This window comes from Thalassophryne amazonica, chromosome 13 (genome assembly GCF_902500255.1).
Source record: "Thalassophryne amazonica chromosome 13, fThaAma1.1, whole genome shotgun sequence".
In the NCBI taxonomy this organism is placed as follows: Eukaryota; Metazoa; Chordata; class Actinopteri; order Batrachoidiformes; family Batrachoididae; genus Thalassophryne; species Thalassophryne amazonica.
The window spans coordinates 46,872,336-46,895,201 of NC_047115.1; the positions used below are offsets into that span (position 1 = coordinate 46,872,336).

The following is a 22,866-nucleotide window of genomic DNA, read 5'->3' on the forward strand; positions in this document are numbered from 1 at the left end:
GTTGTCATCTGGGAGGGACTTGGAGTAGAGCCACTGCTTTTTTGCATTGAAAGAAACCAGTTGAGATGGTTTGGGCATCTGCTGAGGATGTTCCCTGGTCTTCTCCCTAGGGATGTCTCCCAAGTATGTCCAACAGGGAAGACTCAAGACATGCTGGAGGGATTACATTTCCCAGATGGCTTGGGAACACCCCAGGATCCCACAGGAAGAGTTAGAGGACTTAACAGAGGACAGGAAAGTGTGAGATGAGCTGCTTGGTCTACCACCACTGTGACCTGCAGAAAATGAATGAATGAATGAATAAATGAATGATTAAATTTTCAATTTAATCTTCAATTTATTTCATTTTTATAGCGCCAAATGACAACAAAGTTGCCTCAAGGCGCTTCACAGAGGTAAGGTCTAACCTTACCAACCCCGAGAGCAAGCACACAGGCGAGAGTGGTAAGGAAAAACTCCCTCTGTTTTGAGGAAGAAACCTCAAGCAAACCAGATTCAAAGGGGTGACCCTCTGCTTGGGTGAGGTTAGAGACATAATTGCCAATACGAAAAACAGGAAATCTGGGGAAATTTGGGGAGTCCATGCTGAATGATTGAAATGGAATGAAACGGTCACCTCTCTCTCTCTCTCTCTCTCTCTCTCTCTCTCTCTCTCTCTCTCTCTCTCTCTCTCTCTCTCTCTATATATATATATCACATTTTGTAGGTTACATACCTAGGCTTTTCCAGTTCTTCAGAATGTAATAATAATAATAATAATATCTATCTATCTATTACATTTTGTAGGCTACATACCTAGGCTTTTCCAGTTCCTCAGAATATAATAATAATAATAATAATAATATTTATCTATCTATCTATTACTTTTGTAGGCTACATACCTAGGCTTTTCCAGTTCCTCAGAATATTCTAATAATAATAATAATAATAATACAGAAAACAAGTTATAGAACCATGTCCCGCAGAAAATGCAATAAACCATCTTGACTGGGCTTCAGCCCCAACAAAAACCATCTTAATGCTGCCTGTGCATTAGTGTCACTATTTACTGGAGGAGGGTCTACAGTCATCCACGGGTCCCTGGGCGTGGTGACACATCCCTTATCTCCACCCTGAGGTGTTTGTGTAGCCTAAATAACAGGGGTGCATTAGAGCTTGTGCACATTTCAATAAATTATAAATCTGTCAGTATATCATATGGCAAGTTATTAATTTTTCCACTAATGCTAACTGTCTAAAAAAGACACCCCACCACTGGCAGAAAAAGTGAAAGCAATTCCACATCGGCACCAAACAAAATAGGATGGCGTGCGCGTTCGCGCGGCTACTGCGCTGCGGCAGTTGCCAGGGGAGATAGGAGGGGACGGGCTTTTGATTGGCTGACATGGGTTTGTTGCCATGACGACGGCGAGGGGTTTGGTAGCGTTGCCGTGCGCTGTGTGATCCGCGCGCTGCGTGCATGGAGGAAGCAGCTGCTGATCTGATCTCTGACATTGTGTGACAGACGCCTGAACAAACTGCGAACACTGCTGTGGCTTTTAAACCGCTTCGACGCACGTCCTGCATGTTTGTGAGTATTCACAAGCGTCATAATGTGTGTTGTTGTTTTAAATTATTTTTTTTATTTTATTTTCCTCTGAGGGAGGAATGTTGGGGAGAAATGTGTCGCAAGAAGCGAAAAGTAAAATGTGGTGAAGTGACTTGGAGAAGCCACAGCATGGCAGATGAAGCGACAGCATGTGGCCGCGGCTAGCTAACGCTGCCTTGTACTTCGTGTTGTTAGCTTCTGATCTTCAGCTGAACGCGAGGATATTTATAGCGCCTCGGACTGTTTATCGTAAAATATGTCAAAGTAGACTATATCTTGATAGCTCACTGGAAACGACTCGGCTAACGCTAGCTGGTGCTTCCCTTCACTGAGTACACCCAGCGTTTGCTAACGCTACTTTGCGTCGTGGTACAGCAAAAGTAAACTTATCCTAAATGAAACGAAAATCTCATTAAGTTACGGCTTGACGAGTCCCGTCTGTGGGAAAGTGTTGAACAACATTACAGTCTTATTGTGTAACTCTTTATTATGTGTCTGGTTGTGGTTATACTGTTTGTTAATATTATCTAACATTCTCTGTCAGTATGTTGTGTGAAGTATTACATCTCTTTGACGGTTGTCTTTTTGTGGCATGTGGTGGTTCTTGTCTTTAAAGTACATTTGACTAAGGACAGTGGTGTTTTGATGCCTTTTAAAGAATTAGAATGATCTCAAACTTACAACTAGTTGAATATTTCACATTGTGTATTGGCAGTTCCAGAAGCTGAGAAGGTACACCGACTGGCTAAAGCACATGATGTAATGGGTTATCACAAAATTGTCCCAGATACAGAGTGCTCTACAAACAATGTCAGAGTGTATGGGGGTGGGGGTGTCACTGTTTAACCCGAATTTAGTATATCTGCTGTTATTCCATGCCTGTTTGGTGTAACCTGCCCCTGTACTCTACCTGCTACCTGTCATTGTCATTTGTTGAACTGGACTTTATATTGTTCTCTCAAAGGCCCACGTGTATATTTGGTAAAAGTGATGAGATTACCCCCCACCGCCACCACCACCACTCACAAACACACACTGTGAGGTGTATGAGATTATTGCAAGCTGACATTATTGCCCATGGCCATTTTTGCCATTTTCCCATTTTTAGTCTTGCTGTGCTAAGCAGACAGAGGCGATTGTAATGGCCGCATATGTCTTGTTTGTTTGTCCGTCCATAGTGATATCTTCAAAAGGCAAAAAGAAGTTTTGTTCAAACTTGGTGGATAAACTCAGTGGACAGTTGTCTCACCGACCAGGTCGTGTCAAGGTCACAGGTCTAAGATCAAGTTCAAAGCAGAGGTTATCGTCTACTGTCCGTGCCCGTATTTTCAAAATGCAAAGAGCAAGTGAAAATGCTCTAATAGAACACACTAGGTTATGCACAGACACCACGTTTCTGTGTAGGCTCTCAGTTGTCCAGGTGGTTTCCATAGTAGAGAAGCTTGAATCTTCGACTGGACTGGGTTGCTTGATGCGAGGACATTTCGCTTCAAATCGCAGAAGCTTCCTCAGCTAAAATTCTTGCTCTGGTAGTCTGACTTCTGTCTTGACTCTTGTAGAGAAGAGTCAAGCAACCCAGTCCAGTCAAAGATTCAAGCTTCTCTACCACAGACACCACACAATACAGATTATGCATGCAGTTATAATAATGTATAAACAGTATTAAGTGCATAAAAATGTATCATTATAAGTATGGAGTATTGGAGGTACAACAGTATGTATCGTGCAGAGTTTTGAGAAAACATATAGAGCCCCAGCATGCATACATGCTAATATTGCAACTATTGGAAAGGTGGATTGTGAATGGTCAAGCTTGATTTCACTTTTGAAAAGACAACAGCAAGGAAAAGTGAACATTGGAAGCTAGTTTCCTTCAAGCCAGCTTGCAGATCATATCTGAATAAAACTGTAATTGATCTGAAAGTCGGTTGTGTTTGAATCTTCCTTTGCTGTGTGGGTATTGTCAACCAGCGGTAGTGGAGTCTTGCTAACACCTGTAGTGCAGCTATGGATACATCACCAGAGCACACCTTTCTCATTGGCAATAAAGAGAAAGCTGAAGAAAAAAAATTGTCACAGAGCAGTATCTGATATGGCAAGATAAAGCGTTGCCAACTCATCTCCCAGCCATTTGCTTCAGCAAATCTTTACTTGAAGCTCCATTTAACAGCTCACCCAAGAGTACTGATATCTACAGGTTAAATACTTCACAGCCCAAATAAGTTATTGCATTTCTTAGATTTCAAATCCCCCGCCCCAGAATGGTACTGTAGATTTGATAATTAAAAGTGTATGGTCTTTGGGTTTTGTTAAGGTTTAAGTCACAAACATTACTTTCTTTGGCACAGCTATAATTTTATTTATTAGCCTTTAAATTAGAGCCCGACCGATATGGATTTTTTTGAGGCAGATGCCGATAACGATATTTGGATGAAAAAAATGCAGATAATCGATAAATCGGCTGATTTGCCGATAGCCGATAAATCAGCCGATATTATTATTATTACTTTTTTTTTTAAATGAATAAAATGTTCTTTTTGGACCCTTAACAAAAAAGGTATGAGCTAAAAGCTGAAATACAATTTACAAGTTATTTACAATTCATTACTAAAGCTTGGTCCCAGCCATTGTATACGACGGCGTCGGCCCCAGAGGGTTAATGGTGAACGGCACTAATTGCCAGAACCCTTCCGGACGACCAGTGAATCTGAATGTTTCAACCTCTTAGCAGTAAATTAATTTTTTTCATGCTAGAAATAAGGTCTACACAACGTGGGCTTAATAAAAAGTGTGACCGACGTAATGAAGCACATTTGACAGATTACTACATAAACTGAGTTAATCAAACTGAGTTGAACTGAAACGGGAGAAATGTGGGGTGAATGTAATCACAAAGTTATTACAAACATCATCCTTATAAACTTACTTGTATGCTTTTGTCAGCCTATCAGTGCAGTGTGACGGCAACTATGGGGGCCGGTGATGAACACATTTAAGCAGGGGTGTAAGCAGCTCTCAGTTGAATGGAGTCAGAGCTCCATCTACTGGACAAATGGTGCAAGGACATTTTACATTACCAACACAAACATTATTTCAGTAACTATTCTGTTTATGAGAAATTATCGGTGTTCTGTCGGTAAAATTTCGGCCGATAGTCAGTACTTTGAATAGGGCTTATATCGGCCGATAATATCGGCCGGCCGATATATATCAGTCGGCTCTACTTTAAATAGGGGATTCATAATATCACATTGCTAATAAGGTCAAAATTGCCTTGTCTGGAAAAGATTAATAAATTGTTCCCTTGAAGGGAAAAAGTTGAAATGAACAGATGGCTTTGAGCTACAGTGCCCTCCAAAAGTATTGGGCCCCTTGGTATTTCACACATTTGAATTTGTTTATGCTATTTCAGATACAAAAGTAAATCAGGCTTGTCAACCATATGAGAGTTTCTAAAATTGTCTTCCTTAAACTCAAACTCAAAACAAATCTCTACAGTTTGATGCAATTTTAATTAAAATATAAAAGCCAAGATGATGGGTTGCATAAGTAATGGGCCCCTGTGGTATAATATCTGTAAATAATCAGTTTTATCCCCAGTTTTCATCAGACAAGTCAGGGGATGGCTACATGAAGATTTCCAAGGCACTGAATATGTCTTGGACTTTATCAGTTATGAAGAAATACTAACAGTATGGCACTCTGTTTGGCTAGTGGTTAGTGCGCTTGGTTTCAGTGCGGAAGGTTTCCAGTTCAAACCACAGCCCTGCCACATTTCTCCAGGTAATGTGGAGTTATAAGTAAAAATAAAATACAAATACTAATGAAAAAAATTATAGTGTGTATATGATAACAAGAACCTAAGCAATTTACGAGGGCTGTCAATAAAGTATAGGTCCTTTTTTTTTTTTCTTCAAAAACTATATGGATTTCATTCATATGTTTTTACGTCAGACATGCTTGAACCCTCGTGCGCATGCGTGAGTTTTTCCACGTCTGTCGGTGACGTCATTTGCCTGTGAGCACTCCTTGTGGGAGGAGTCGTCCAGCCCCTCGTCGGAATTCCTTTGTCTGAGAAGTTGCTGAGAGACTGGCGCTTTGTTTGATCAAAATTTTTTCTAAACCTGTAAGGCACATCGAAGTGGACACGGTTCGAAAAATTAAGCTGGTTTTCGGTGAAAATTTTAACGGCTGATTTTGAGGTGATACTGTCGCTTTAAGGACTTCCCACGGTGTGAGACGTCGCGTAGCGCTCTCAGGCGCCGTCGTCAGCCTGTTTCAAGCTGAAAACCTCCACATTTCAGGCTCTATTGATCCAGGACGTCGTGAGAGAACAGAGAAGTTTCAGAAGAAGTCGGTTTCAGCATTTTATCCGGATATTCCACTGTTAAAGGAGATTTTTTTAATGAAAGACGTGCGGACGGGTCCGCTCGTCGGGACGCAGCCGGCGCGGTGCGGCGGCACAGGAAAAACACCTCCGTGTTGATAACCATTTGTAAAATCCAGGCGGCTTTTGATGGCTTTCAGTGGAGTGAGTATATGAGAAATTGTTTAACAGCTGGACATGTTCCAACTTGTCCTTAAGGCTTCCAACAGAGGTGTTTTTCCTGTGGCGGAGCGTCGCAGCGGCTGCGAGCCGACGCTGCAATCCGTCCGCACGTCTTTCATTAAAAAAATCTGCTTTAACAGTGGAATATCCGGATAAAATGCTGAAACCGACTTCTTCTGAAACTTCTCTGTTCTCTCACGACGTCCTGGATCAATAGAGCCTGAAATGTGGAGGTTTTCAGCTTGAAACAGGCTGACGACGGCGCCTGAGAGCGCTGCGCGACGTCTCGCACCGTGGGAAGTCCTTAAAGCGACAGTATCACCTCAAAATCTCTCATCAGCAGTTAAAATTTTCACCGAAAACCAGCTTAATTTTTCAAACCGTGTCCACTTCGATGTGTCTCACAGGTTTAGAAAAATTTTTGATCAAACAAAGCGCCAGTCTCTCAGCAACTTCTCAGACAAAGGAATTCCGACGAGGGGCTGGACGACTCCTCCCACAAGGAGTGCTCACAGGCGAATGACGTCACCGACAGGCGTGGAAAAACTCACACATGCGCACGAGCGTTCAAGCATGTCTGACGTAAAAACATATGAATGAAATCCATATAGTTTTTGAAAAAAATAAAAAGGACCTATACGTTATTGACAGACCTCGTATAAATACATTAAGATGGAAATTTATCGTTAAAAAATTACGGAATTAACAGGGGGAAAAAGGCCTGAGTTCTTCAAAAAATTGCTAATGTCGATAAGGTTCTAAAAACATCCTGGACTTGCACGCCATTCCAACTCATTATAGGAACTTTGCCCAATTTATTACCACTCTTGAAAAATGTCAGCTACCTATTTTACAACCCCTGGCAAAAATTATGGAATCACCGGCCTCGGAGGATGTTCATTCAGTTGTTTAATTTTGTAGAAAAAAAGCAGATCACAGACATGACACAAAACTAAAGTCATTTCAAATGGCAACTTTCTGGCTTTAAGAAACACTATAAGAAATCAGGAAAAAAAAAATGTGGCAGTCAGTAACGGTTACTTTTTTAGACCAAGCATAGGGAAAAAAATATGGAATCACTCAATTCTGAGGAAAAAATTATGGACTCATGGAAAACAAAAGAACGCTCCAACACATCACTACTATTTTGTTGCACCACCTCTGGCTTTTATAACAGCTTGCAGTCTCTGGGGCATGGACTTAATGAGTGACAAACAGTACTCTTCATCAATCTGGCTCCAACTTTCTCTGATTGCTGTTGCCAGATCAGCTTTGCAGGTTGGAGCCTTGTCATGGACCATTTCTTCAACTTCCACCAAAGATTTTCAATTGGATTAAGATCCGGACTATTTGCAGGCCATGGCGTTGACCCTATGTGTCTTTTTGCAAGGAATGTTTTCACAGTTTTTGCTCTATGGCAAGATGCATTATCATCTTGAAAAATGATTTCATCATCCCCAAACATCCTTTCAATTGATGGGATAAGAAAAGTGTCCAAACGTGTGCATTTATTGATGATGTAATGACAGCCATCTCCCCAGTGCCTTTACCTGACATGCAGCCCCATATCATCAATGACTGTGGAAATTTACATGTTCTCTTCAGGCAGTCATCTTTATAAATCTCATTGGAACGGCACCAAACAAAAGTTCCAGCATCATCACCTTGCCCAATGCAGATTCGAGATTCATCACTGAATATGACTTTCATCCAGTCATCCACAGTCCACGATTGCTTTTCCTTAGCCCATTGTAACCTTGTTTTTTTCTGTTTAGGTGTTAATGATGCCTTTCGTTTAGCTTTTCTGTATGTAAATCCCATTTCCTTTAGGCGGTTTCTTACAGTTCGGTCACAGACGTTGACTCCAGTTTCCTCCCATTTGTTCCTCATTTGTTTTGTTGTGCATTTTCGATTTTTCAAATCAAATCAATTTTATTTATATAGCGCCAAATCACAACAAACAGGCGCTTTATATTGTAAGGCAAGGCCATACAATAATTACGGAAAAACCCCAACGGTCAAAACGACCCCCTGTGAGCAAGCACTTGGCGACAGTGGGAAGGAAAAACTCCCTTTTAACAGGAAGAAACCTCCAGCAGAACCAGGCTCAGGGAGGGGCAGTCTTCTGCTGGGACTGGTTGGGGCTGAGGGAGAGAACCAGAAAAAAGCTGTGGAGGGGAGCAGAGATCAATCACTAATGATTAAATGCAGAGTGGTGCATACAGAGCAAAAAGTGAAAGAAACATTCAGTGCATCATGGGAACCCCCCCCAGCAGTCTAAGTCTATAGCAGCATAACTAAGGGATGGTTCAGGGTCACCCGATCCAGCCCTAACTATAAGCTTTAGCAAAAAGGAAAGTTTTAAGCCTAATCTTAAAAGTAGAGAGGGTGTATGTCTCCCTGATCTGAATTGGGAGCTAGTTCCACAGGAGAGGAGCCTGAAAGCTGAAGGCTCTGCCTCCCATTCTACTCTTACAAACCCTAGGAACTACAAGTAAGCCTGCAGTCTGAGAGCGAAGCGCTCTATTGGGAAGATAAGATGGGACCTGGTTATTCAAAACCTTATAAGTAAGAAGAAGAATTTTAAATTCTATTCTAGAATTAACAGGAAGCCAATGAAGAGAGGCCAATATGGGTGAGATATGCTCTCTCCTTCTAGTCCCTGTCAGTACTCTAGCTGCAGCATTTTGAATTAACTGAAGGCTTTTCAGGGAACTTTTAGGACAACCTGATAATAATGAATTACAATAGTCCAGCCTAGAGGAAATAAATGCATGAATTAGTTTTTCAGCATCACTCTGAGACAAGACCTTTCTAATTTTAGAGATATTGTGCAAATGCAAAAAAGCAGTCCTACATATTTGTTTAATATGTGCATTGAATGACATATCCTGATCAAAAATGACTCCAAGATTTCTCACAGTATTACTAGAGGTCAGGGTAATGCCATCCAGAGTAAGGATCTGGTTAGACACCATGTTTCTAAGATTTGTGGGGCCAAGTACAATAACTTCAGTTTTATCTGAGTTTAAAAGCAGGAAATTAGAGGTCATCCATGTCTTTATGTCTGTAAGACAATCCTGCAATTTAGCTAATTGGTGTGTGTCCTCTGGCTTCATGGATAGATAAAGCTGGGTATCATCTGCGTAACAATGAAAATTTAAGCAATGCTGTCTAATAATACTGCCTAAGGGAAACATGTATAAAGTGAATAAAATTGGTCCTACCACAGAACCTTGTGGAACTCCATAATTAACCTTAGTCTGTGAAGAAGATTCTCCATTTACATGAACAAATTGTAATCTATTAGATAAATATGATTCAAACCACCGCATGCTCTAATCTCTGTAATAAAATTTTTTGAGACATATTGCTTTAAGTTTTCTGTCTTGACACTTTGATGTCTTCCTTGGTCTACCAGTATGTTTGCCTTTAACAACCTTCCCATGTTGTTTGCATTTGGTCCAGAGTTTAGACACAGCTGACTGTGAACAACCAACATCTTTTGCAACATTGTGTGATGATTTACCTTCTTTTAAGAGTTTGATAATCCTCTTCTTTGTTTCAGTTGACATCTCTCGTGTTGGAGCCATGATTTATGTCAGTCCACTTGGTGCAACAGCTCTCCAAGGTGTGATCACTCCTTTTTAGATGCAGACTAACGAGCAAATCTGATTTGATGCAGGTGTTAGTTTTGGGGATGAAAATTTACAGGGTGATTCCATAATTTTTTTCCTCAGAATTGAGTGAGTCCATATTTTTTTCCCTCTGCTTGGTCTAAAAAAATAACTGTTACTGACTGCCACCATTATTTTTCCTGATTTCTTATAGTGTTTCTTAAAGCCAGAAAGTTGCCATTTGAAATGACTTTAGTTTTGTGTCATGTCTGTGATCTGCTTTTTTTCTACAAAATTAAGCAACTGAATGAACATTCTCCGAGGCCGGTGATTCCATAATTTTTGCCAGGGGTTGTATAAACGCTAACCAATCTAGAGCCCATGGATCCCCAAGGGCAACGTGCTAGTTTTATTTTTAGACACTCTCAGTTGTTGTAAAAGCGCAAGTTGCTGAAGTCAAATGTTTAGACAAATGTAGAGAGAGAACAGTAACAGTCTAATGTGAATATGTGGTCTTATCAAATAGTAATAACTAGGGATGGGTATTGATAAGATTTTATTGATATCGATGCCATTATCGATTCTGCTTATCGATCGGATTCTTTATCAATTCCCTTATCGATACCTCTTGTGAATTTTGTACTAAAAGTAGGCTTTACAGGTTTTCTATGTATTTCATTGAGTCTTAAAGTAAATATATATGAAATTGGTCACTGTATCCTTGATCTCTGGACATAAATAAAAATAAACAAAACAGTGTTTCGCTTTGAAGTTATTAATTCCAACTGGATTCTATCGTTCTATCTTGACTCGGCAGAGAGCCACACAGCGTTTGGAGCTGTGTGAACAGAACGGAGGACGATTCTCGTCTCTTTCTTGCAACAAGACAGGAGTCCCAGTTAGTGACTTTAATCCGCACAAAAGTGACTCACGATTTCACATATTCAGGGATGAAAGTGGTGAAAAACAAAAAAAGCTGAAACCCCAAATTACCACCTGCACGAAAATGTTTGAATTCTAGAAGCTCTGAAATGCAATCTGGGACTATTCCAGACAATAAACTGCAGTGAGTGCAGCATCCATTTTGGTGAGAGAAAAAAAAAACTTAATTCAAATTCATTTCAGTAGTATTCTGCTCTTACTAGGATGCAGCAGTTTTGTAGTTTGGCAGATAGTTCTGGAGGAAATCACTGAAGAAATTAACACATTGAAAATATGGTTTGACCGAAACAAACTGTCATTAAACTTAAATAAGACAGGGATGAAATGGAGGTGTAAGAGTCACTAGGTGTTCACAGAAAACACTTATTTATTTCTGTATGTATGTATGTATGTATTTATTTATTTATGTATGTTCATTGTTAGTTGGTTTTATATTTTCTGTTGTGTTTATGTTTATTCAGGTTCTTTTTGTCTCTTTCTCTAAAATTGTATATAATCATTAGATTAGTTATTATTACTATTATTGTTGTGCTTGCTATTATTATTAATATATAAACAAAAATCAATTTAAAAAATATTACAATTTGTAATACATTTGACTCTTTTACAACAACAAACGCTTGACAGCTGCAACTGCTTAATGCTAACTTAACATTGAAAATGCCATAGACATGCTAACATGTTATCATCGGTCCCGTTTTTAAGTTCTAAAATACATCTATCAACTGTTTCAGAAAACCATAACAGGTCGGTTTAACATAAAAAGGTAAATAATGCTCACAGCCATATGCTCTTTATGGTTTTAGCGGGGGGAAAGCGAAAGAAAAAATTAATCAACGAAGCAATGATCGAAGCACTGATTCGATCTGCGAATCACTGCTTCGATTGGTTCAAGGTACAAAGCAAAGCCGCGCTGCAGAAAAGTTGATTACAGACCCGCTGCTGGGTCTGTAATCACTGTAGAGAAATTATTTTTCCCGACAAACACCCCCAAAAACAACGGCCACTCTGAAGGACCGATAAGGGAATCGTTAAAGTAGACCTGCATTGAAATAAATGCAGTCAGATCTTTGGACCAAAAAATGACTTATATTTACACATAAGATCCTTCTGAATGTAGTAAAGTAAATCTGCAAGCCCAGATCTGTCATTCAACGGAGAAATCTTCATTTAAAAATGACAAATTTACAGCTAAAATTTAGTCCTCCGCAAAACTGTCATCACATCCGGGACGCTGCCGAGACGTCAGGGAAAAGACACTATCCCAGCATGCATTGCGCCCGCCAACTGTAATTTGTGGATTTACGTCAGTTTGCATCTGCACCTTTTTCTTGTCTTATACGGAAGGATCTACTTTTTGTCTTGCGGCACGTTTGGCCATCACTTGACCCAGCTATCTTAGCTAATTATAGGCCAATCTCCAACCTTCCTTTTCTCTCAAAAATTCTTGAAAGGGTAGTTGTAAAACAGCTAACTGATCATCTGCAGAGGAATGGTCTATTTGAAGAGTTTCAGTCAGGTTTTAGAATTCATCATAGTACAGAAACAGCATTAGTGAAGGTTACAAATGATCTTCTTATGGCCTCGGACAGTGGACTCATCTCTGTGCTTGTTCTGTTAGACCTCAGTGCTGCTTTTGATACTGTTGACCATAAAATTTTATTACAGAGATTAGAGCATGCCATAGGTATTAAAGGCACTGCGCTGCGGTGGTTTGAATCATATTTGTCTAATAGATTACAATTTGTTCATGTAAATGGGGAATCTTCTTCACAGACTAAAGTTAATTATGGAGTTCCACAAGGTTCTGTGCTAGGACCAATTTTATTCACTTTATACATGCTTCCCTTAGGCAGTATTATTAGACGGTATTGCTTAAATTTTCATTGTTACGCAGATGATACCCAGCTTTATCTATCCATGAAGCCAGAGGACACACACCAATTAGCTAAACTGCAGGATTGTCTTACAGACATAAAGACATGGATGACCTCTAATTTCCTGCTTTTAAACTCAGATAAAACTGAAGTTATTGTACTTGGCCCCACAAATCTTAGAAACATGGTGTCTAACCAGATCCTTACTCTGGATGGCATTACCCTGACCTCTAGTAATACTGTGAGAAATCTTGGAGTCATTTTTGATCAGGATATGTATAGTGGGCGATTTTAACATCCACACAGATGCTGAGAATGACAGCCTCAACACTGCATTTAATCTATTATTAGACTCTATTGGCTTTGCTCAAAAAGTAAATGAGTCCACCCACCACTTTAATCATATCTTAGATCTTGTTCTGACTTATGGTATGGAAATAGAAGACTTAACAGTATTCCCTGAAAACTCCCTTCTGTCTGATCATTTCTTAATAACATTTACATTTACTCTGATGGACTACCCAGCAGTGGGGAATAAGTTTCATTACACTAGAAGTCTTTCAGAAAGCGCTGTAACTAGGTTTAAGGATATGATTCCTTCTTTATGTTCTCTAATGCCATATACCAACACAGTGCAGAGTAGCTACCTAAACTCTGTAAGGGAGATAGAGTATCTCGTCAATAGTTTTACATCCTCATTGAAGACAACTTTGGATGCTGTAGCTCCTCTGAAAAAGAGAGCTTTAAATCAGAAGTGTCTGACTCCGTGGTATAACTCACAAACTCGTAGCTTAAAGCAGATAACCCGTAAGTTGGAGAGGAAATGGCGTCTCACTAATTTAGAAGATCTTCACTTAGCCTGGAAAAAGAGTCTGTTGCTCTATAAAAAAGCCCTCCATAAAGCTAGGACATCTTTCTACTCATCACTAATTGAAGAAAATAAGAACAACCCCAGGTTTCTTTTCAGCACTGTAGCCAGGCTGACAAAGAGTCAGAGCTCTATTGAGCTGAGTATTCCATTAACTTTAACTAGTAATGACTTCATGACTTTCTTTGCTAACAAAATTTTAACTATTAGAGAAAAAATTACTCATAACCATCCCAAAGACGTATCGTTATCTTTGGCTGCTTTCAGTGATGCCGGTATTTGGTTAGACTCTTTCTCTCCGATTGTTCTGTCTGAGTTATTCTCATTAGTTACTTCATCCAAACCATCAACATGTTTATTAGACCCCATTCCTACCAGGCTGCTCAAGGAAGCCCTACCATTATTTAATGCTTCGATCTTAAATATGATCAATCTATCTTTGTTAGTTGGCTATGTACCACAGGCTTTTAAGGTGGCAGTAATTAAACCATTACTTAAAAAGCCATCACTTGACCCAGCTATCTTAGCTAATTATAGGCCAATCTCCAACCTTCCTTTTCTCTCAAAAATTCTTGAAAGGGTAGTTGTAAAACAGCTAACTGATCATCTGCAGAGGAATGGTCTATTTGAAGAGTTTCAGTCAGGTTTTAGAATTCATCATAGTACAGAAACAGCATTAGTGAAGGTTACAAATGATCTTCTTATGGCCTCGGACAGTGGACTCATCTCTGTGCTTGTTCTGTTAGACCTCAGTGCTGCTTTTGATACTGTTGACCATAAAATTTTATTACAGAGATTAGAGCATGCCATAGGTATTAAAGGCACTGCGCTGCGGTGGTTTGAATCATATTTGTCTAATAGATTACAATTTGTTCATGTAAATGGGGAATCTTCTTCACAGACTAAAGTTAATTATGGAGTTCCACAAGGTTCTGTGCTAGGACCAATTTTATTTACTTTATACATGCTTCCCTTAGGCAGTATTATTAGACGGTATTGCTTAAATTTTCATTGTTACGCAGATGATACCCAGCTTTATCTATCCATGAAGCCAGAGGACACACACCAATTAGCTAAACTGCAGGATTGTCTTACAGACATAAAGACATGGATGACCTCTAATTTCCTGCTTTTAAACTCAGATAAAACTGAAGTTATTGTACTTGGCCCCACAAATCTTAGAAACATGGTGTCTAACCAGATCCTTACTCTGGATGGCATTACCCTGACCTCTAGTAATACTGTGAGAAATCTTGGAGTCATTTTTGATCAGGATATGTCATTCAAAGCGCATATTAAACAAATATGTAGGACTGCTTTTTTGCATTTACGCAATATCTCTAAAATCAGAAAGGTCTTGTCTCAGAGTGATGCTGAAAAACTAATTCATGCATTTATTTCCTCTAGGCTGGACTATTGTAATTCATTATTATCAGGTTGTCCTAAAAGTTCCCTAAAAAGCCTTCAGTTAATTCAAAATGCTGCAGCTAGAGTACTGACGGGGACTAGAAGGAGAGAGCATATCTCACCCATATTGGCCTCTCTTCATTGGCTTCCTGTTAATTCTAGAATAGAATTTAAAATTCTTCTTCTTACTTATAAGGTTTTGAATAATCAGGTCCCATCTTATCTTAGGGACCTCATAGTACCATATCACCCCAATAGAGCGCTTCGCTCTCAGACTGCAGGCTTACTTGTGGTTCCTGGGGTTTGTAAGAGTAGAATGGGAGGCAGAGCCTTCAGCTTTCAGGCTCCTCTCCTGTGGAACCAGCTCCCAATTCAGATCAGGGAGACAGACACCCTCTCTACTTTTAAGATTAGGCTTAAAACTTTCCTTTTTGCTAAAGCTTATAGTTAGGGCTGGATCAGGTGACCCTGAACCATCCCTTAGTTATGCTGCTATAGACGTAGACTGCTGGGGGGTTCCCATGATGCACTGTTTCTTTCTCTTTTTGCTCTGTATGCACCACTCTGCATTTAATCATTAGTGATCGATCTCTGCTCCCCTCCACAGCATGTCTTTTTCTTGGTTCTCTCCCTCAGCCCCAACCAGTCCCAGCAGAAGACTGCCCCTCCCTGAGCCTGGTTCTGCTGGAGGTTTCTTCCTGTTAAAAGGGAGTTTTTCCTTCCCACTGTAGCCAAGTGCTTGCTCACAGGGGGTCGTTTTGACCGTTGGGGTTTTACATAATTATTGTATGGCCTTGCCTTACAATATAAAGCGCCTTGGGGCAACTGTTTGTTGTGATTTGGCGCTATATAAAAAAATTGATTGATTGATTGATATGTCATTCAAAGCGCATATTAAACAAATATGTAGGACTGTCTTTTTGCATTTACGCAATATCTCTAAAATCAGAAAGGTCTTGTCTCAGAGTGATGCTGAAAAACTAATTCATGCATTTATTTCCTCTAGGCTGGACTATTGTAATTCATTATTATCAGGTTGTCCTAAAAGTTCCCTAAAAAGCCTTCAGTTAATTCAAAATGCTGCAGCTAGAGTACTGACGGGGACTAGAAGGAGAGAGCATATCTCACCCATATTGGCCTCTCTTCATTGGCTTCCTGTTAATTCTAGAATAGAATTTAAAATTCTTCTTCTTACTTATAAGGTTTTGAATAATCAGGTCCCATCTTATCTTAGGGACCTCGTAGTACCATATCACCCCAGTAGAGCGCTTCGCTCTCAGACTGCAGGCTTACTTGTAGTTCCTAGGGTTTGTAAGAGTAGAATGGGAGGCAGAGCCTTCAGCTTTCAGGCTCCTCTCCTGTGGAACCAGCTCCCAATTCAGATCAGGGAGACAGACACCCTCTCTACTTTTAAGATTAGGCTTAAAACTTTCCTTTTTGCTAAAGCTTATAGTTAGGGCTGGATCAGGTGACCCTGAACCATCCCTTAGTTATGCTGCTATAGACGTAGACTGCTGGGGGGTTCCCATGATGCACTGTTTCTTTCTCTTTTTGCTCTGTATGCACCACTCTGCATTTAATCATTAGTGATCGATCTCTGCTCCCCTCCACAGCATGTCTTTTTCCTGGTTCTCTCCCTCAGCCCCAACCAGTCCCAGCAGAAGACTGCCCCTCCCTGAGCCTGGTTCTGCTGGAGGTTTCTTCCTGTTAAAAGGGAGTTTTTCCTTCCCACTGTAGCCAAGTGCTTGCTCACAGGGGGTCGTTTTGACCGTTGGGGTTTTACATAATTATTGTATGGCCTTGCCTTACAATATAAAGCGCCTTGGGGCAACTGTTTGTTGTGATTTGGCGCTATATAAAAAAATTGATTGATTGATTGATTGGTTTGGTGAGTACACACTTCTTTTATTTGTGCTTGAAAATTATTTTGAGGGACCTTGTCATACGCCCGTTTGAGTGGTGTCCCATTGAAAATCTACTGTCTTTCACCTCCGGTGTTACCGTCGCGGGGTACGGAGGCGGGACCCACAAAGAATCCAAGTCATTAAAAAGATATAAACCTCTCTCAGCGGCCACGGAGCTCTGCGGCTCCGATTACCGATACGTGCGGCACTGCGGAAAGTCTGTCCTTGCAGCAACAGGTGTCACCAGCCGCTCAGCATCAAAACAGCGTTTGTAGTCTCTGGACTTTTGCCAAGTTGGCTGCACCTCCATTCAGTAGATAGGGACGTGGTGCCGGCTGCACAGCAGACACGGGGGCGATGTGAGTGGCCCGCTTCAGCGTTTACCAAGCACGCAGACTCAGTAAGCGCAGCGGAGGCAGAGAGCGAGGCGTCGGGGAAGGACGTCGCCCGCTGTCGATGTCGCCGCTGATCTGAGCATGCAGAGCTGTATTTCACATTCATTGCAGCTTACTTTTGGATGCTGAAACCAGGACGTGTATAACAGTAACATTACTAACAGATAAAATCAATTTCAATGCGGGATCGGACTGAAGGCGGGAGAGCTCCGTCTTCTGCCGGACGTCACTGCAATGACCCGGATGTACAAACAGTTTTCGCTGAGGGCCAGATTTTAGCTGCAAATTTGTCATTTTTAAATGAAGATTTCTCCGCTGAATTACAAATTTGGGCTTGCAGATTTATTTTACTGCATTCATAAGGGTCTTACAAATACATATCAGCTATTTCTTTCTGAGATCTGACCACATTTATTTCAGTGTAGGTCTACTTTAAGTAAAAAAGGTTATTGATGTTGGTGGATCGAATCATTTCTTAACGATACCCGAAAGGAACCGGTTCTCGATACCCATCCCTAGTAATAACACTCTTCTAATCCATGGAACAGACGGTGCATTATGGTGTTGTTATCTTGCCAACATTGTAAAATAGTCTTTTCACACAACTTTCATTGTCATGATACAAGTTGTGTGAAAAGACTCTTCTCTGGGGTGGAAAAATTGACCTGACCCAACAAAAATGTAATTTTTTTTGGTGGGTAAATAGACCTGAAAATGCACCAGAATGCATCTGAGACTTCAATGCACCAGAATGCATCTGAGACACTGGGGGGGGCAGTTTTTCAGGGGAGGCACAAGGGATAGGTATCGATAACCAGTTCTTTTCAAGAATCGTTAAGAAATGATTTGATCCACCGACATCAGTAGCGTTTTTGCTTAACTATTCCCTTATCGGTCCATCAGTGTGGCCGTTGTTTTTGAGGGTGTTTTATCGGGCAAATGATCATTTCTTTACGTTGATTGCAGACTCTGCAGCAGGTCTGTAATCAACTGCTTTTGCAGCAGCTGTGCTTGAAGCAACGAAGCAGTGCGCCGACCCACTGCTTCGTTGGTTCATTGCTTCGCTACTTTTCAGAAGCGACAACTCCGCTTCTTAATCCCTCTCAAAGCCATTTAAAAATGTCAATTGTGTGTCACTTATGTGCGGATTAAAGTCACTAACTGGGACTCTTGTTTTGTTGCGCGCAAGAAACAAGAATCGTCATCCGTTCCGTTCGCACAGCTTTTATTTATGTCCAGAGATGAAGGATCCAGTGACCAATTTCATATTTATTTACTTTAAGGCTCAGTAAAATGTTATTGACATAGAAAACCTGTAAAGCCTACTTTTAGTACACAGAAAATTCACAAGAGGTATTGATAAGGGAATCAGATTGATAAACGGAATCGATAATAGCATTGATATAGATAAAATCTTATCAATACCCATCCCTGTTTGAATTAATATTATTTATGTTAAAATGTGTTAGTTATGCCAAATACATTTAAAAACACATAGGGATGTTTAAATGTTTTTTTTTAAAAGATGTTTAAAATATGGGAAAAAAAGGTAAAAATAGAAGAATAGAAAGTTCTTTAAAAACATGTTTAAAATGGTTACAAAGGCTGTAAAATGTGTAAATGCATAGACAGTTCCATAAAAACGCACAAATACTTTTAAAATGTGTTTAAGATGTCTAAAAGAATAAAAAAGAAACACATGAAGATGTTGTGTATATGTGTCGGGTTGGGGGGAGCAGCTATTCATTTGTTCTCTGAGGGGGAGCTCACTCTCCCACACTTTGAAAATCTCTGATCTATTCCATATTTCAATTTCAAAAATGCTATATTATATCCTGTGTAGGCGCCCAGGGCCACTGGTGCTGGTGTTTATCCTTGGATTCAGTAGTGCACAGGCATAGATGTTAAGCATTTTCAGGGACAAATAGAATGAGACCGACTATTACTGTCCTGACTTGTCATATGTTGGAAGGTAATGGCCCAGTCACACGGCACTTAACAAAGGGCAACGAAGCCCAAATGAAACAAGAAATCTGGACTTTGATTGACTTTCGTTGGCATCGTTTAACCTTCACCCAGCTTTGTTCCTGCAGCTAACGCTTCGTCAGGATTTTTAAACTGTTGAAAAATTTCAACGAAGGGCAACGAAAACCTCAATTTGTCAGTATTTCGTTTTGCTGTCGTTCTTGATGTTTTTTAATCGTTTGCTTAGTTTTTGTAATGTTAGTGTTTAGTTTGACTTTGTTCGATCAGCTGAATGTTTTCACACATTGCAGAAGCCAGTTTGTGAGCACTGCTGGTGACACTGCGTTCATGTACCGTTGGAAATTACAGGGCAAACTCAGCCTGTTTGCTTAGATTTTTTTTTAATCTGGCTTTTTAATTTTTAAGCTTCACTGCTCTCAGGCACTTTATATAGGCTAGAATTAATCTTTTGTGTGGATACAATTATTTTGCCACAAGCAACTGCTGAATTTGAAACAACAAAAAAACTTGTGTAATTTCCGACGGTACTTGAACGCAGCAGCAGCTCCTGAGTGCGCTTATTATTTTTTATTAAATATAACAATATAAGTGCAGGAATGACAATCCAGCCCTTATGTACATGTGGCAACAGATAGATGATTGAAATGATTATATGAAGAGCTGTTCTGGAAGGCAGAATTCACGTTGTGGATCAGCTGCAGCTGGTGGAATAACCGCACATGTGAGTCAATGCGCGTTCACACGGACTAATCAATTTACTGCTCTGATATATTCAGTCATCTTTACACATTTATTCCCCCATTTGACAGTTTTCTATTATAGAGCAATATATATGGCTTAGTAACATAATACAGTGATAGATCAGCACCACGGCACGCCAATCAGGATATGAATCCTCTGTAAAAATTTCATAACGATACGAGGTCTATTAGAAAAGTATCCGACCTTATTATTTTTTCAAAAACCATATGGATTTGAATCACGTGTGATTGCTTCAGACAAGCTTGAACCCTCGTGCGCATGCATGAGTTTTTCCACGCCTGTCGGTTGCGTCATTCGCCTGTGAGCAGGCTTTGAGTGAGGAGTGGTCCAGCCCCCACGTCGGATTTTCATTGTCAGGAAATGGCGGAATGATTTGGGCTTTTTTTCCATCAGAATTTTTTCAGAAAATGTTAGACTGGCAGCTGGAAACCATTAGAAAAATTTATCTGGCTTTCGGTGAAAATGTTACGGGCTTGGTAGAGAATAAGGAGTGTTACTGTCGCTTTAAGGACGGCCCCCAGCGGCTGTGGGGCTCGCCGCGCTCCGAAGCCGCCATCGACAGGCTGAACGACCATTTCATTTCTAAACGGATGGCTGTCTGGATCCGTGACCATCGTGTGCCATTTCTCTGGTTATCACAAGAGCTGGACATCAACCATTTTCTGGCAGATTTCACTTTTAACAAGAGATTTTGTCATGGAAAGCCGAGCGGAGGCTTTGCGTGTCACGATGGATTCGCTACTGGAGCGAGACAAAACCACCTCCGTTTTGGTCTCACAGGACGGCTTTGAGATGGCGTTCAGACAGCTGTCGGTGGTTTTTCCATCAAGTGATTATCCGAGAAATTGTGGATGTGCCTGGACATGCCAGAACATGTCCCGTGAGGCTTCATCACGGCGTTGCTGTGCGCCATGCGGCACCGCCGCGATGCGCGAATCCTCCGCTCCTCTTTCCATGACAAAAACTCCTGTAACAGTGGAATGTGCCGTTCATTTCCAGATGGAAGCCACTCCTTAGTAAAAGGCACAGGGCAGCCTGCCTAGAATTTGCCAAAAGGCACCTGAAAGACTCGCAGACCATGAGAAACAAAATTCTCAGGTCTGATGAAACAAATATTGAACTTTTTGATGTGAATGCCAGGTGTCATGTTTGGAGGAAACCAGGCACCATCCCTACAGTGAAGCATGGTGGTGGCAGCATCATGCTGTGGGGATGTTTTTCAGCAGTAGGAACTGGGAGACTAGTCAGGATTGAGTGAAAGATGAATATAGCAATATACAGAGACATCCTGGATGGAAACCTGCTCTAGAGTGCTGTTGATCTCAGACTGGGGCGACTGTTCATCTTTCAGCATGAGAATGCCCTAAGCACACAGCCAAGATATCAAAGGAGTGGCTTCAGGATCACTGTGAATGTCATTGAGTGGCCCAGACAGAGCCCAGACCTGAATGCAATTGAACATTTCTGGAGAGATCTGAAAATGACGCTCCCATCCAACCTGATGGAGCTTGACAGGTGCTGCAAAAAGGAATGGGCAAAACTACCCAAAGATAGGTGCACCAAGCTTGTGGCATCATATTCACGAAGACTTGAGGCTGTAATTGCTGCCAAAGGTGCATCAATAAAGTATTGAGTAAAGGGTGTGAATGCTTATGTACATGTGATTTCTTAGTTTTTAAATTTTCAATAAATTTACAAAAATTCCCCAAAAAACTTCTTCATATTGTCATTATGGGGTGTTGTAAGTAGAATTTTGAGGGGAAAAATTAATTTACTCTATTTTGGAATAAGGCTGTAACATAACAAAATGTGGAAAACGTGAAGCACTGTGGATACTTTCTGGATGCAAATACTCATATACATGGGATTTCTTAGTTTTTTATTTTTAATGAATTTGCAAAACTTTATTAAAAACAAACAAAAAAATGGACAGTCAGTCAATTTGTGGAACTTATAACAGACAGAACATACAAGATAGTAAATAACTTTTAATGAAATCAAGGCTTGAGCCATATTTTGTAATAGTGTAAGAATCAAATGCCATTGTGTTTTAAACCAAGAAAACTGACTAAAGTGCTCTCAGAATGCACCCAATTGCGCCATTTTTTTCCACAAAATGCCCCCGGATCCCCCTAGTGAACCTCGTGCCTTCAGCTCACAGCCGTCCACTCACAGAAAATTTTTGGTTACTTGCACCCATGGGTATAACTGGGTGATGTGGCAAAAATAAATAATATCAGTTTCTTTTCCATATTGATCAATATTGGTATTAACTGCAAAATTTAATTTATTAAAACTGCCAGTTTGAAGACTATCTTGATGATGACTGACACCTGAAAAACGAAAGGGTTCAGCCATTAAATGTGTATTTAATAGATATTTTTGAAAGCACCTTGTATATATGGCTAGAAAGTGCTACATAAATAAATGCTGTTGTTGTTATGACTAATGCATTTGCATGTTGGCAGTAGAAAACCCCTCATGGGGTCATTGTAGCAGAATTTCTGTTGCCTGCAGCGGCACGTGGTAGGGTACGATGTCAGGTGGTGTTGTTTTTTAAATGCTCACGACAGACAATAACTTACTTAATTGAAGGATAGAACAGTTTTCCGGTTTTGCACAGCCTAATAATCAAAATAGGAAGCCGTTGCTTTGATGTCACCTTAAAAAGTGAACTTTTTTGAGGTTATAGATTAATTCCTCTCTGTAATATCACAAAAATTAGTCATGTTTACTTGATTAAAACTTCTCTGAACTTAAATAATCCTTCTCCTTCTATTCGCCTTCCCTCTTCATTAAAGATAAAACAACATCAGTTTGTTCTTTTTGCTGTGGTATGCGGCAAAAGTTGAACATTTTTAGCTTTTGACAGCAAGTGCCGTTGCGGTGTGTAATTGCCACATTCAGAGCCAGAGGTGGCAGAAAGTTTCTGTCAACCTTTCATTGAAAACAAAGGAACATCCGGTTTACC

General features: G+C 40.3%; 1 protein-coding gene across 2 annotated transcripts in view; it reads left to right on the top strand.

Moving 5' to 3' along the window:
* Nucleotides 1-1,399: 1,399 nt before the first annotated feature.
* The window catches only part of foxn2a (forkhead box N2a), a 92,378-nt gene continuing 70,911 nt past the window's right edge, over nt 1,400-22,866 (top strand). Inside the window, exon 1 of one of the 2 annotated variants that reach the window (XM_034184511.1) lies at nt 1,400-1,570. The gene's annotated coding sequence lies outside the window, so the exon portion shown is untranslated. The remainder of the gene's footprint in view (nt 1,571-22,866) is intronic. The other variant, XM_034184510.1, reaches the window with a different exon arrangement.